Source organism: Tursiops truncatus, chromosome 3, assembly GCF_011762595.2.
Source record: "Tursiops truncatus isolate mTurTru1 chromosome 3, mTurTru1.mat.Y, whole genome shotgun sequence".
Taxonomy (NCBI): Eukaryota; Metazoa; Chordata; class Mammalia; order Artiodactyla; family Delphinidae; genus Tursiops; species Tursiops truncatus.
In genome coordinates, this window is record NC_047036.1 from 15,925,586 (window position 1) to 15,939,788 (window position 14,203).

Genomic DNA, 14,203 nt, shown 5'->3' on the forward strand with positions numbered 1-14,203 from the left:
CTAAAATTAAATGATTGTAATAAACATTTCATTAGGCACATCCAGTAGAAAAATCATAATTTTCTGCGTAATAACCTCAGCCATCCTATAAGATTTAGATTAATTTTCACCCTCTTAATAAAAAATAATAATTATCAAAAAGTCCAGTCAATCTTCACATGATATACAGTGGTAAATGAGGTGGGTCAATTTTGTTAAGTTCAAATATCTTTACAAAGTAAAATATGCTATTCCACAGCCATTCTACATATATTTAAACCTAATTTAAAATTTGCCATACCTTTGCTGGATAGTCACCAGTATATCCTTGACACAGGAAAATAAGGCAATTTTTTCTCGTACAGTTGTCTCAAATTCTAATTGCAAGATAAATGTTTTCAGATATGCTGCATTGTTTTTCCAACTATCTCCCTTATTTCATGTTGTGCTAATAAGGTTATTCCCATCTATTTTATAGCAACTAGAAAATTACGTGCCTATGCCTAAAATGAATGAGAGATTAAATTTATCCCTCAACTTTTCAAATTTTTGAGAAAATCCCATTTGAAAGGTAGTCACAAGCATACTAGAAAGGATTCACAGTTTACATGCCATACTACTGATTTTAACAATGATTTAATCAATTTTAGTCCGCTTTAGAGGTTAAAGTTGATAAGATATTCCTCACGTTCCCCCTCTCCTGTCTCCTCTTTCTCTCTCCTTTCCTTCTTCCCTTCTCCAATCTGCCACACTTTAAAAATTAAAAAGGAATGTTGAAAGAAAGATTCATGTATTCATATTAATAAATGCATAGTTTTATAATCTATTATCCCTAATCGTTACCTCATATTTTTGAAAAGTACACAAGTAACTAATGGTGAAATTGAGAAGAAAAATATGTATGAAACTGTAAAGATAATTTCAGTTCCCAAAAAATGGAAAATGCCATGTTTGGTTAATAAAACAAGTCCTATGAATTTCATTTTCTGTATTTCTACTAAATTTATAAGAGTATAAAAGCCCAAGAGTGAATCTTAGAATAGAAATAAATTAGCAATTGTTACAGAGAACTTGATCCCACACCAATTAGAAGCATAAGTCTAGGTTTAAGCCATATGAATTTGAATGACTAATGAGGGGTACATACAGACTGACCCCATATTCCCTTGCTAATGTTGCAACTGTGAAATGCATGTGCTTCTAAACCCACTCAACTAGCTTTTTTCTTGGTGTAGGTTAAATTTTTTTTTATTATCTTCATCCATTTCTATTTTTCTTGTTTTCCTTGAGGTTTGTGAAAATATTAATTCCTTTTTCCTAACTTACTGCATCTATATAAACTATTTTTTGTAGGAGATTTCTTTAGCATAGACTCTAAAATCTACAGATTAGACATTCCAAAAAATAAAAAACCTTGATAATCAAAGTATGTAACAATCTCTTATGAGACTTTATATATAATGTAAGTAACAAACTTGCTTCTATTAAACTAATGCGATAGTATGTAAAATATAATTTACACCATAGTAATTGTTGTTTTTTTTTACCACCCACATAACATTTGTGTGTATAATTGTATAAAAATATTTTCATGTGACAAATAATATATTGCTTAAATTCAAGACATCAAAGAAAAAAAAACTCAATAAAATATCTTTATACATACATACATACACACATACATATATTTTATATGGTAGTCTAATTTTTGGCAGAAAAAAAGGCAGCACACCTAAAATGGTAACTTCTTAAGACAGTTTTTTAAGGGACTGTTTATAGACTTATGGACGAAGGATATTGCATCCTGTGGATAGTGATAGCGGGAAGTCATTAATATAACCAAGTCTGAAGGAGCAAAGGATGCAAGAGTTTACCTGAATCTGGAAAGACCTGTAGCTCTGGAACCTGTGGCCATAGATGAAGGAGCACAGTCACTATGACTGTAATGGCCTGATAGGAGGAAGCATGGAAAACTAATACTCCATTTTCTCTCTCTCTTCTCTGTCTCTTTCTCTGTCTGTCTCTCTCTCATCTTCCAATCGCCTCCTACTGCTTCTCACTGGCCTAATCTAACCGAAAGCTACAGACAGACATCTGGGTGATACACTCTATAGAAGTCAGTCTGCAGGACATTAGACATTGATCAGAATGAACAAGGGTAGAGAGAGGATCTGGAAAAGTAAATAGAGATTATCTAACACAGTACTGAGTTAAAAACTTACATGGAAAAGACTGGCTTCTTTTTAAAGACGTTATGATGTCAGATCTCCTATCAGTAACAGTTGTGTTACCATATATTTTGGGAGATTGCAAATGAACTACAGTTTCAGAATTTTTTTTTATATATATCAATCAAAAAAGTAAACCTCTTAAGCAGAGTTATTTCTTATGAGATTATTTTATATCAAAAATATTTTGATAGAATCAGGATATCCCACAATCTTCACAGCCATAATGAACAAGCTGAATTTGACAAGGTGAAATGTAACAGATGTAAATTCTGTTGGTCAGATTGAAAAACCTACAAGCTGAAAGCACAGTATGGCACTTAGCAGGAATAAAGGTAAAATATTCTCAGGAAGTTCGGCAAATCTCAGATGATTTGCCTGTGGTAAATCAGCAACTCGGGAATCAACAGAACTTTGTGGCTGTTTGATATGGAAATCAAACCTAGAGCTAGAGGTGGTGCCTTGGGATATAGCGTTCCTCTTTATTTTGGTTTCATAGTGATACACTAAACATCCACTTTCCAGGTAATTTAGCTATTGGTAGTTTTATATGATGACTTCCTCCAAATGTTAATTCTGTGAGTCTTAAATGATATGATGAAATAAACTTTAAAATTATAAATCATCTGATTCCACAAGGATTTATTGAACAAGTACCATAAATATGTCACTGTACTAGAGAAAGTGAATATAAAGGTAGATATTTATAACCAATGCCTGTAGGTAAAAGTGCAAAATTAATGACTGACATATGCTAAGAATCTACTCTGAATCAGAGCTATCTTTGGCATATTTTGTGTATTACACAATTGTTATAATGAGTCTACTAAATAGGTATTCTAGCATTCCCAGTCCTCCCACTGCTTTTATTTGGTGAGAGGAGGAAATCCTATACTTTCCCTGGTTGCTCTGATCCCAAATCAGGTCATCAATAATGCAGTAGAAATCAATATCTTCAAATCTGTATTTTCAGCCCAAAGTTAACTGCTGAGCTCCACATTAAGATGCTCAGGACTCCAGATTTTGATGTATCAATAATTTTTGCATTTTCAACATGCCTGGAACCAGCTAGTTCCTCAAACCTAATCCTAATTCACAACAACAGCTACTATTAATACTCTTTACACAATTAATAAAAAGACATACAGTAAAATTCCATTAAATTAGGATCTGTGTCTATCAATCTCATTTCTTGAGTTGTACAGTTCAGCATAGATCCTGAAATATATTCTGTATGTACTGAAGAATATTTACTGAATTACAAATAAAATAATGTATAAAAGATGAAAGAAATAGAATGTATGCCAATTATATCGGTACCTAATATACATTTCATATAACTAATATACATTTTTACCACTCAAGTTTCTTGTTATCAATCCATAGAAGTCAGCTGAGTATTTTGGCTCATGACACCTGCATATAATCCACATCTGCTTAAAATACCTGGAGTGGTTTTTGTTTTCCTGGTGTACTATAGACCGATCAGTACCACAGGGAGTATCCAGAAAAGCCTGGATGAGATGAGGTTCATCTCTGACATCTCTACCCTGACACCTTAGCCACTTTGTCTTCAGTGCCACGAGGAAGCATTGAGATGGTAGGAGATACAAGCTGACTGACAACAACAAAATAATGGAGTTCTGTTAGATATACTTCAATACAGAGCTTGGTATATAAGCTAAAACCCAGTTCTTGTCAGTAGCTAAGTTTGTATGAATTTTTTTACAGATGATCAGTTGCTTATTATCTATCAGAGTCCAAGAGCAAGCCAGAAGCAGTTTCTCAAAAGAACAGACGTTGTTTTTACCAGAGACAGTATAGCTTTTCTCCTAAAATATAGGCACCTGAACTGTGACTATTCCATTGCAAGTTATCACAGACTCTACACTTCATACAACACAACACTTTGCCATAATATGATTTGAGAGGAACTGGATTCATTTGGTCATAAGGGACAGTTGGTGACAAAGATCTTTGAATTGTACCCTGGACCATTTAAATTTATTTTTCTTATCCTGGGAACCATTCAGACCCTTAAATAGGTCAAAGCTGCACAAGCAAACATCACGAACATTCCCTTTAAAATCAGTGAGGCCCTTAAAGAATTATTCCTTTTTCTTTATGGTAGGAGAGTCAGAGTACAAAGTGTGGCACCACACTTTTGACTTTGGCTTGAGCATGTGGTCTCCAAATTTGTAGCAGGTCTATTAAGTTTCTTGGGATTTATCTCCATTATCTGTAATGCATGTTTCCAACCAATGCAGCTGGAGACCCTCATATTTTTTTGTCTATTACATCCCATAAGCAAGATGTCATCTACAAAGTGAATCCTTTGATGTCCTGGTAAGTCAATCAATCTCTCTCCTTACTAAAGCATGGAGAGTCATATAAAGTCACAGAGCAAAGGAGTACTCTGACTTGTTTCCTGTGCTCTCTGTTTATTAGTATATAGAAAATATTTGTCAAATCAAGTTGCACACCAAGGGCCAGAAACTGGATTAATTTGCTTCATTTTAGAGATAACAACAAAAACTCTCTAAGGCAAGATTGTTGGAAGGTTCCAGATCCTGACTTCAGTTGAGAATTGAAGGACTTTAGATTATCATTTTGTTTTTTTAGCTGTTCATTGCTATCATGTCTCCTAAACTTCTTCATGTCCACACGTTCTGTTCTGCATAGTGATGAGTGCCATTTGTTCCGTAAGACTTGCCTTTCATTGCAACTTTATTTCCAGTGACATTTATTAAATGCTTGGAAACGACCTGCCAGATTTTTATCATTCCAAGCTAGCTAAATTTTCAGTATTCTCCTCTTGACACCAGTCCCAATTCTTTGGGTATAAATTGTAAACAGGTTGTAATTCTTGCTTCCATGTGATTATGACTTAGTTAATTTAATCATAAATGAAATTTATGGACAGGGAATTTGATTGCTCCCAATATGGAAAAGGTGGCTGAAAATCAAGTTCAATAAACATTAAATAAAAATCAAAAATTGCTACGATTAGCCACCTCAGAGCACTGCTGTTGTCCAATTATACCTCACTACCTCTTCAACTGGGACAACTGCGTCTGGACACATGCCACTCTCCTGCTGGGTTCCATTTCCTTTGGACACTTTGTCCTAGGCCATTAGACTCTCCATTCTGTTGATTCTTCTATCAAAAATATCTAAATGTTATCGTGTTTTTGCTTCGTTTACTCAAGATGCAAAGTCTTCAGCGGTGGGAGAGAGGGGAGATGTGACTGGTGAGCATAGATTACACCCTGCCAAAGGGAAAGGGAAGGAATTATCTATGTGTCTTCATCTTCCATAGCATATGGCTTTTTTGGCTTCCACCTATCTTGAGATTCCTCCCAAATCAAAAGGGTAGCCAAAACAGGAAAAATATCCAATGAACCTGTTAAATAAAATGTGAAAAATACAGGAGGTAAAAAATGAGAGTGAAACAAAACTAGCAGTAACTTAAATCTTTAGTGAACCAATGTCATCAATATAGTGTGTTTTGTGAATTAATTTTCTTTAGTTTTAATGTGACAATCATTCAAGTTTACTTTTTTTAATGCCATGTGGTACATACATTTAAAAAATGTAAACAGGAATTATATTTTTCATGACTTTTGGTAAATAATCAAGTAATAAACAAGTAGAAGAAAACCTAGTTATAGAATTTATATAGCATATAGAATCTAATGAAGTCTTTGTGCAACCAACAGTATAAGGCAAGATGTCTTGTTACAATTTAACCAATGAAAAGTTAACTAAATCTGCATAAACTCACACATTTAGAAGCAGGTAGGTATAAAAACTGATCCTAGTCTTTCAGATCCAAATAAAGCATTACCCTAATGTATATGCATATTTGATGACAATATTCATCTAAACTACTTAATTATCAATGTTTGGTGTCAGGATTCATGAGACAGAGGGAAAATAATGCTACAACTGGTATTTTTCACATTCCTCCTTTGTGAACTCCAATGAAAGTGGAAACAAAACTAATAAAATGATATGTTGTCTTTAAATACACTGAATATCAATTTTTACTTTTTAGGAAATATAAAATGGATGATTTTAGGATATTATTATTATGTCTAAAGAACAAAAAGTTAGTGAGAAATCTTTTAGTATAAACATAGTGAAGGATTTTACATCTTTCAACCATTGTGATAAGATCTGTAAATCCACCTGAAGAAAAATCCTATCAACTTTGCCTTTACTTTCTCTGATTTTATGGCATGTAATAAAATTCATCTGAAACAGGAGAATAATTGTGCACAACATATAAAAACAGGTGTGTATTATGTGTTAAACTGATTGTAGAGGAGAATTATCATCTAAATATAAATTTTAATAGTTTTATTATTAAAAATGTTTGACTGATGAGATAAACTTGTTTCTCATAGATACATACATCATAATATTAGTAAAACCATCACATTAGAATAACAGAACTTTGAATTAACAAACACAATAATTTAGAAAATGACCAAAATCAACTAGAAATTCAAATTCTAGATAACCAGAACAGTTATCTAAAAAAGGAAAAAGAATAATGGCTTGGAAATATGCAGAAATAAGTGAATACTTGTTTATTCATTCATTAAAATAAGTATTTCTTGAGTGTTTGTTTTGCGGGAGGTACTACTCTGGATGCTAAAGTTCAGACAAAGACAGTTGCTGACCTCAGTGAGCTTACATTCTCTAGCAGAAGAAATTAACCACCCAAGTAAACCAAGACATAATTGTTAATTTCACATTATGAAAAATATTGAGACATAAATGAAACTGGGTATGGTAAGCAGAGCGACTTAAGAGAATTTGTCATGAAGAGTAGCCAGCCATGAGGCGATTTAGAGGCAATGTGTTGCATGCTAGGAAAATGATGATGATAGTCATGATACATCCATACTAGGATGCCCAGTAGAATGGGTGTCATGAATGAGCGTGAGTGGTGGGAGACAAGGTCATTTAGGAAGGAGAGATCATATCCCATGTGATGGTGTAGGCAGGCTGTGGGAAAACATTTCAAACTCGTTCTAATTTTAAAAGGAGATCTTTGGCAAACTTGGTGCAGGGAACTCACCATCTGAAAAAGTCACTTTGGCTGCTCTATAGAGAACTTGGTACTCAAGATGGGCAAAAGAAGAAGGAGGAGGCTGGGAAGAAGGCTATTGTCATGGTCTCCATGTGAGATAGCATCTTGAGCCAGCATAACAGTAGTAGAGATAGTGGAATGGAGTCAAATGCTGTCAGGCTTGAGAAAAGAGATTTCTGATAATTTATATATGAAAAGGGAGAAGGAAACAAACACCTATGATTTTGAGCTGAGCTAAAAATACAATGCTATTATTTTACATGAGAAATAAAGTGAGTAGAACAGGTTTTAGGGTGAAATCAAGATTTGGGGCTCTAATGTTTGGAGCTTCTGAGACATCTAAGTGAACATATTTTTCAGGCATTTGGCCATATAAGCCAGGGAAGAGTATGTCACAGACATATATATTCATATTTTTTCTTAATTTAGGAATTATTACCATATATATGTAGTTAAAGTCATGTAACTAGATGAGAGAAAGGTCACATAAATTTATGAGGCACTGAGTTAAAAGTCTGTATTATATCTCCAAATGAGTATTATAGTACAGTGCACTATTTTGGACAAGGTAATTACAATTCAGTGATGAGTAAACAAATATGTAATGAGTTTTAAAACATATACTGAGAATGAATATAATTATAACAATTTTCTTTTTTTCTCTCCAAATTCCAAATTACATATTTAATATAATAGCTTTAGAAATTTATCCTGTATATATATGAAACGTAGATAGATAAATAATGAAATACAGGTAGATAGATCAATACATAGATGGATTAAAAGCCTATTTAGATCAAGGCCAAAATAAATGTCTATAATTGTCCAGAGGAAATGTTTTTTTTAATTATCACAAATTAAGATATGCTACAATCTCTACATGATTGCTGATGGGACATTGTCTACCCAAACTGTGCATGTGAAGCCTGATTGAAACAATAGGGGAGAACACATACAAATGTAAGTCTTATTAGCACAAATCATTAGGCTTAGAAAAGATCTAGGAATCATTTGATCAAAGCACCTCATTATAGAATTGAAGAAACTGAGATCTGGAGAATTAACTTGTTAAAAATAAATAAATAGGACCTTCTAGCTTCCAGCTGCATGAAGAGTATAAGGCAGTCTGATTCTCTTCAAGTTAAATATTAACTCTTAAAACTTTGAAAACTAACAAAAGTGAACTTAATCAAATAATAAAATTTTCTCAAGACTTAAAAATATATGAAAAAAATGTACTTTCAATATGAAAAAAAAAGGCAGACTTCGGGTGCATTATTTAACGTCTCCGGGCTTGAGTGTCTGTGAAAAGAGGAAATCCGAATCCGTCTAACAGTTTGAGGTATCCTAAGAGATAATGTAGATCTACAGTAGGCATTTAATACAGAGTAACTTGATTGGTGAACAATGATTATAATTCATACAAGTAGTTTCTATGTGTTAGTGACATTCTGAGTGCTTCAGTTGTGCTAACTCACTTACTGGTCATGTGAACCATATGAGGTAGGCTCTCTTAGAGTCCACATTTTAAAGATGAAGAAACTGAAGCCAGAAATGTTAAGCAAATTGCCCAAAGTCACCTGGATAATCTGAGGTAGAACTTGTAATCACTCTGTGACACTACTCCCAGAGGAGATGAGTGTCTTTCTGTGGGTTTGTTTAAGCCATCAGACAACATACTTTGTGATATTGCTTACACAATGTCCACTTCTGAAAAATAAAGTCATATAAAAACATACAGTTAAACTACTGGTGATAAGTGTTTATAAGCATTTTGTTAAATATAAGGTAACTAAGGGTGAAAGGGATAATTTGATATCTTAAAAAAAAAGTGTAAGAATATTACTTGCTATCTTAATACTGGTTTTAGCTTATCAAAGTTTAAGAAAAGTGATTTCATATTGGTTGAGAAATAGTCAGTTAGCCTGCCCTACTTCTGACATCACCTGAAAGGAAGGAGCATGGTTATTGGGTCACAAGCCAGGACTGAGGGGAGTAGACATGTGCAGGACCTGGAAAGTGGAGGGAGGGACTAGCCTCCACCACAAAGCAGCCCAGGAGTGCAGGATGCGAGATGAGTGTGAGGGGACAGCAAGGTGCAGAATATAAAGATGAGTAAAAAATGTCTTGCCTGGGATTGCACAAATAAGAGTCAAAGGGGTTAAAAACTAGACCACGGTGCACTCTGCAGGTGTATTTTTAATGTTCTAACAGGCTTGCATCACACTGCTCCCCTGCACTCCCCACGATCTTTAGTGCAGTAGAGCCTATCCCCATTGCCCTTTCAAGCTGCTGGGGTCCTCGTGTCAATCTGACAGTCCTTGTATTCACAACTATGAAATGGACGGCTGTAAACATTGCCAGGACTTCATCTATCCAGATGAAGTGGTGAAACTGGGATTGGAGGACTTTTATTAAGATTATTTTTAGTCATTTAGGTCCATAATAATAGACCATTTCCCCCAAATTCCTCAATTGACATAGTTGCTGTCACATTTTATTTATCTTAGATGTCACCAAGAATCTGCAAATGTTCACCTACTAGAGAGAAATTTCAAACACTTCCATCAGCATGTTGGCAAAGAGTAGCTAATTGACATGCTATACCAGTATAAATTTCTTGGACTTTGATTGACAGGGCCCTTAAACTTCCAACAATGCCCAAATGTCTAAGCAAACACAGTATCTCCTATGATCAAGACTTTCCATCAAGTGTGAGGTCTAGTAGGACACATTGCCTGGATAAATGTTCAGAACCATCCTTTAGAACTAGATCAGAGCATAATACATCCTTTATACAGTGCCTGCTGTGTCTTCTTTATGGGAAATGGAATACTTAAGTCCCACTGTGGCCTCTCTTGTTCCACCTTCTGTACCACACCCATGTGAGATGTAACTTTCAGGTTAAGGAAACGGAAAAAACAAAGATGCCTGTTCCATCTACACATTGTGCTAAGGGGATGCATATGTCTTTTAATTCAGAAAATTATTCCACTCCAAAATTTCTCACCCAATGGATAATGGATTCTATTAAAATCTTCTACTTATAAATATATGCACTCTTTCTACTTCTTTAAGTAATATTTTAGAGCAGACATATATTAGAAATATAAAAACTAATTACACAAAATGAAGAATTTGGTCCATTATGAGGCACAGGTAATTATGAAAAGAAAAGCAAAGATTTTAAAGGTCAAGGAACCAGCCATCTGCTTATCAACCTGATCATCGGTGAAAAGTATTTCAAGGCCAGTTAAAAGCTCACAAGGCCCTAACTGCCACCCAGAAAGATGTCTTACATGTTAGTCTGTATCTGCACCCAATGTATAAGGCACAGACTGTGTGAGCACTAGTATCATTCATTTTTTTAAATCAATTTAAATTTGCCTTGTTAATTAGAAAGAGTACCTAGTTTATTTTAATTAAATTCCTGTGAAGAGGCATTAAAGTTAAGTGAAAATCATATTAATTTGCACATTCATTATGATTAAAAACACTGCTCTACTATGTCTGATATTTTTGATTAAATTGGATGTTTTCAAATGTATGCATTTTATTTCTATGTAGTACTATCTTTTAATTTTCATTATTAAAATGTATATGAGTACAAGATATTTTAAAAAGCATTTAAAGGGAAAACTGAGTTAGTCTGCTAGTCAAGTAAAAAAAAGTAACCCTCTCATTTATTCTCTCCATTTATATAATCTTCCAGACAAAATAACTGTTTAAACTCTTAAAAAGTATAAATGTGTGTGTGTGTGTGTGTGTGTGTGTTGGCTGGTATTCTGAATGGCTGGATTTGAAATTAAACATGATTTTGAAACGTTTTGAAAACTTTGAGATATTTTAGTAAAAATAAGATCTGTTCTTCCATTTGTACATCTCTACTATAATACCCTTTAATTGTTTAATTCTTCACATTTCCTAAGTTGATTCCCAGCATTTATAACTTTTCTTTATCTCCTGCAAATATCATTTTTCTTTCATTGTTTAGCCCCGTTATTTATTGATGAGTTATAAGGATATTTATTGTTCATTTGAGAGTGAATTGGTCTAACAAATAAGCTTAATTATTTCACAGTTGTTTTAGTTTCTAGCTGAATCTTAGATTTTTGAACAACAAAATCACACCTTTTGAAAGTGTCATTCAACGCCAGCAAATTTTAAGCACCAACTGGGCATTGGATGCAGTCCTGGATGTTAAGTGTTCAGGAGTGAACAGATGAGGTTCTTGTTTGCATGGGGCTTGCGTTCTAAAGGGAAAATTTAAGAAAGCAATAGAGGCTTTTAAGGATAAATAGGGAAAATCCACAATTTTTAAAATATGAAGATGTATAATCCAATAATAAACCATAAGTTTCTCTTTTCTGTCCTTTTGTATTGGTTTTTCAATTAAATATAGACACATATATCTATCTTTTCCTTATGACTAACTTTGTTGTGTCTTGTTAAAGAAATCTTTCAAAACCTTAGAGTATAAAAAATTTACCAATCAGTGTTTCCAAGGTTTTTTCTTTTGTTTGTTGTTTTGTTATTGGTGATGACTTTTGTCTTTAAGAATTTGTCTGGTCTGAAGTTAATCATTGAATACACAGTACATTGTTGTATCAAGTTCATCTTTTTTTTCTGTCATTTGTTTCCAGCTTTTTTTTTCAACTGCCCCTTCTTTCCTCAATGACCTGACAAGCAATCTCTGTCATCCACCAAATTTACCTGTTTACAGGATCTCTATCCTACTCCATTGATTAATTCTGAGTTAATGCCACAATATCAATACTAACATTCCTTCATAAGTCCTGGTATCATGAAGGAACAGTTGTCCCACTTGGCCCTTTTTCAGAAATGACCTTGCTATATCAATATTGTATAAATTTGAGAATTGTCTCATTAAGCGCTGTGAATTACTTTGCTGTGGAACCTACACACTGTATTGACTACATTTAAATTGAGTGAAAATCCACAGCTTCAAATTATTTATTCTTCCTATTTATAACATGGTGTATGTCTCTCTTAAGTTATGTCTATTATAATGTCTTTCATTAGAGTTTTATAATTTTATCTGATAAAGTCTTACCATTTGCCTTACAGTTTAACAAGTAAAATGAAATAAGAAACATATAACTCAGAAGCAGTGATTTTATTATATTTTGATTAAATTTTATTATACTGAATTTGTGGAAATCTTTGAATGCTTATGTGGCAGATGGGTAGTAATAAGTAGGCAACTTAAATTTATATTTATTTTCACCAGTAAATTTATTTTAAGTATTGGCATAAATAGAATTATCCATTTCCTCTTCCACCTAGTTCTATGTGCTTGGAAAGTCCAGAAATATTGATTTATGAACTCGTTAATTTGTCTTTACATTCATTTAATCATTTATTAACTATTAATTTACTGAAAAGTTCCTATATATTTAACATCATCATAAACATGTGTAATAAATAACAACTATAAGACCTACATACTGTAATACTGGAATCTTATTTCAATTTCTTTCTCTTAACATACATATTTATTATACCATTATTTAGTTATTTTTCTTTGATGTTGCTTTTTAAAATTGAAGTATAGTTGATGTACAATGTTTTGTTAGTTTCAGGTGTGCAGCAAAATGATTTGGCTCTCTCTCTCTCTCTCTCTCTATATATATATATATATATATTCTTTTTCAGATGCTTTTCCCTTATAGATTGTTACAAAATATTGAGTATAGCTCCCTGTGCAGTAGGTCCTTGTTGGTTATCTATTTCATATACAGCAGTATGTATATGTTAGTCCCAAACTCCTATCTTATCCCTGCACCCCCTTTCCCCTTTGGTAACCATAAGTTTGTTGTCTATGTCTGTGAGTCTTACTTCTGTATGTAAGTTCATTGGCTATCACTTTTTTAAAATTTCTACATTTAAGTGATATTATATGATATTTGTCTTTCTCTGTCTGGCTTACTTCAGTCAGTATGATAATCTCCAGATCCATCCATTTTGCTGTAAATGTCATTATTACATTCTTTTTTATGACTGAGTAAAATTTCATTTTATATATGTATGTCACATATTCTTTAGCCGTTCTTCTGTTGATGAACACTTAGGTTGTTTCCATGCCTTGGCTATTGTAAATAGTGCTGCAATGAACATTGGGGTGCATGCACCTTTTCAAATTATGGTTTTCTCTGGGTATATGCCCAGGAGTGGGATTGCAGGATCGTATAGTAGCTCAATTTTTAGTTAAGAAACCTCCTCACTGTTCTCCAGAGTAAGTGTACCAATTTACATTTCCACCAACAGTGTAGGAGCATACCCTTTTCTCTATACCCTCTCCAGCATTTATTATCTGTAGATATTCTGATGATGGCTATTCTGACTGGTGTAAGGTGATACCTCATTGCAGTTTTGATTGCATTTCTCTAATAATTTGTGATGTTGAGCATTTTTCATGTGTCTTTTGGCCACCTGTATGTCTTCTTTGGAGCAATGTCTGCCCATTTTTTGATTGGGTTGTTTGCTTTTTTGATATTGAGCTGTATGAGCTTTTGCATATTTTGGAGATTAATCCCTGTTGTTTGCATTGTTTAATTTAAAAAATAGTAACTCTGGGTGTAAGCCCATTTAAATGTGTAAAGGTAAAGTTTTCTGGTAAAATATTTGTCATCTGTATTTCATGAAGGACTTTGTATGTGTGTGTATACATTTACATATAAAATTACATATAAGAAAATAATGAGAAACAAAGTTCTTTTAAGGAAAATTATTAGGAAAAAGAAAGTCTATTGCCAGTTAAGTGTGGGAAAGTAAGGAACTAGCCATTTGGGAGAATGCTACTTTAAGGAAAAAAAATGAGATGCATCTGGGCATGCATAGGCATGTATTTATTTATTTTTGCATTATTAAAAAA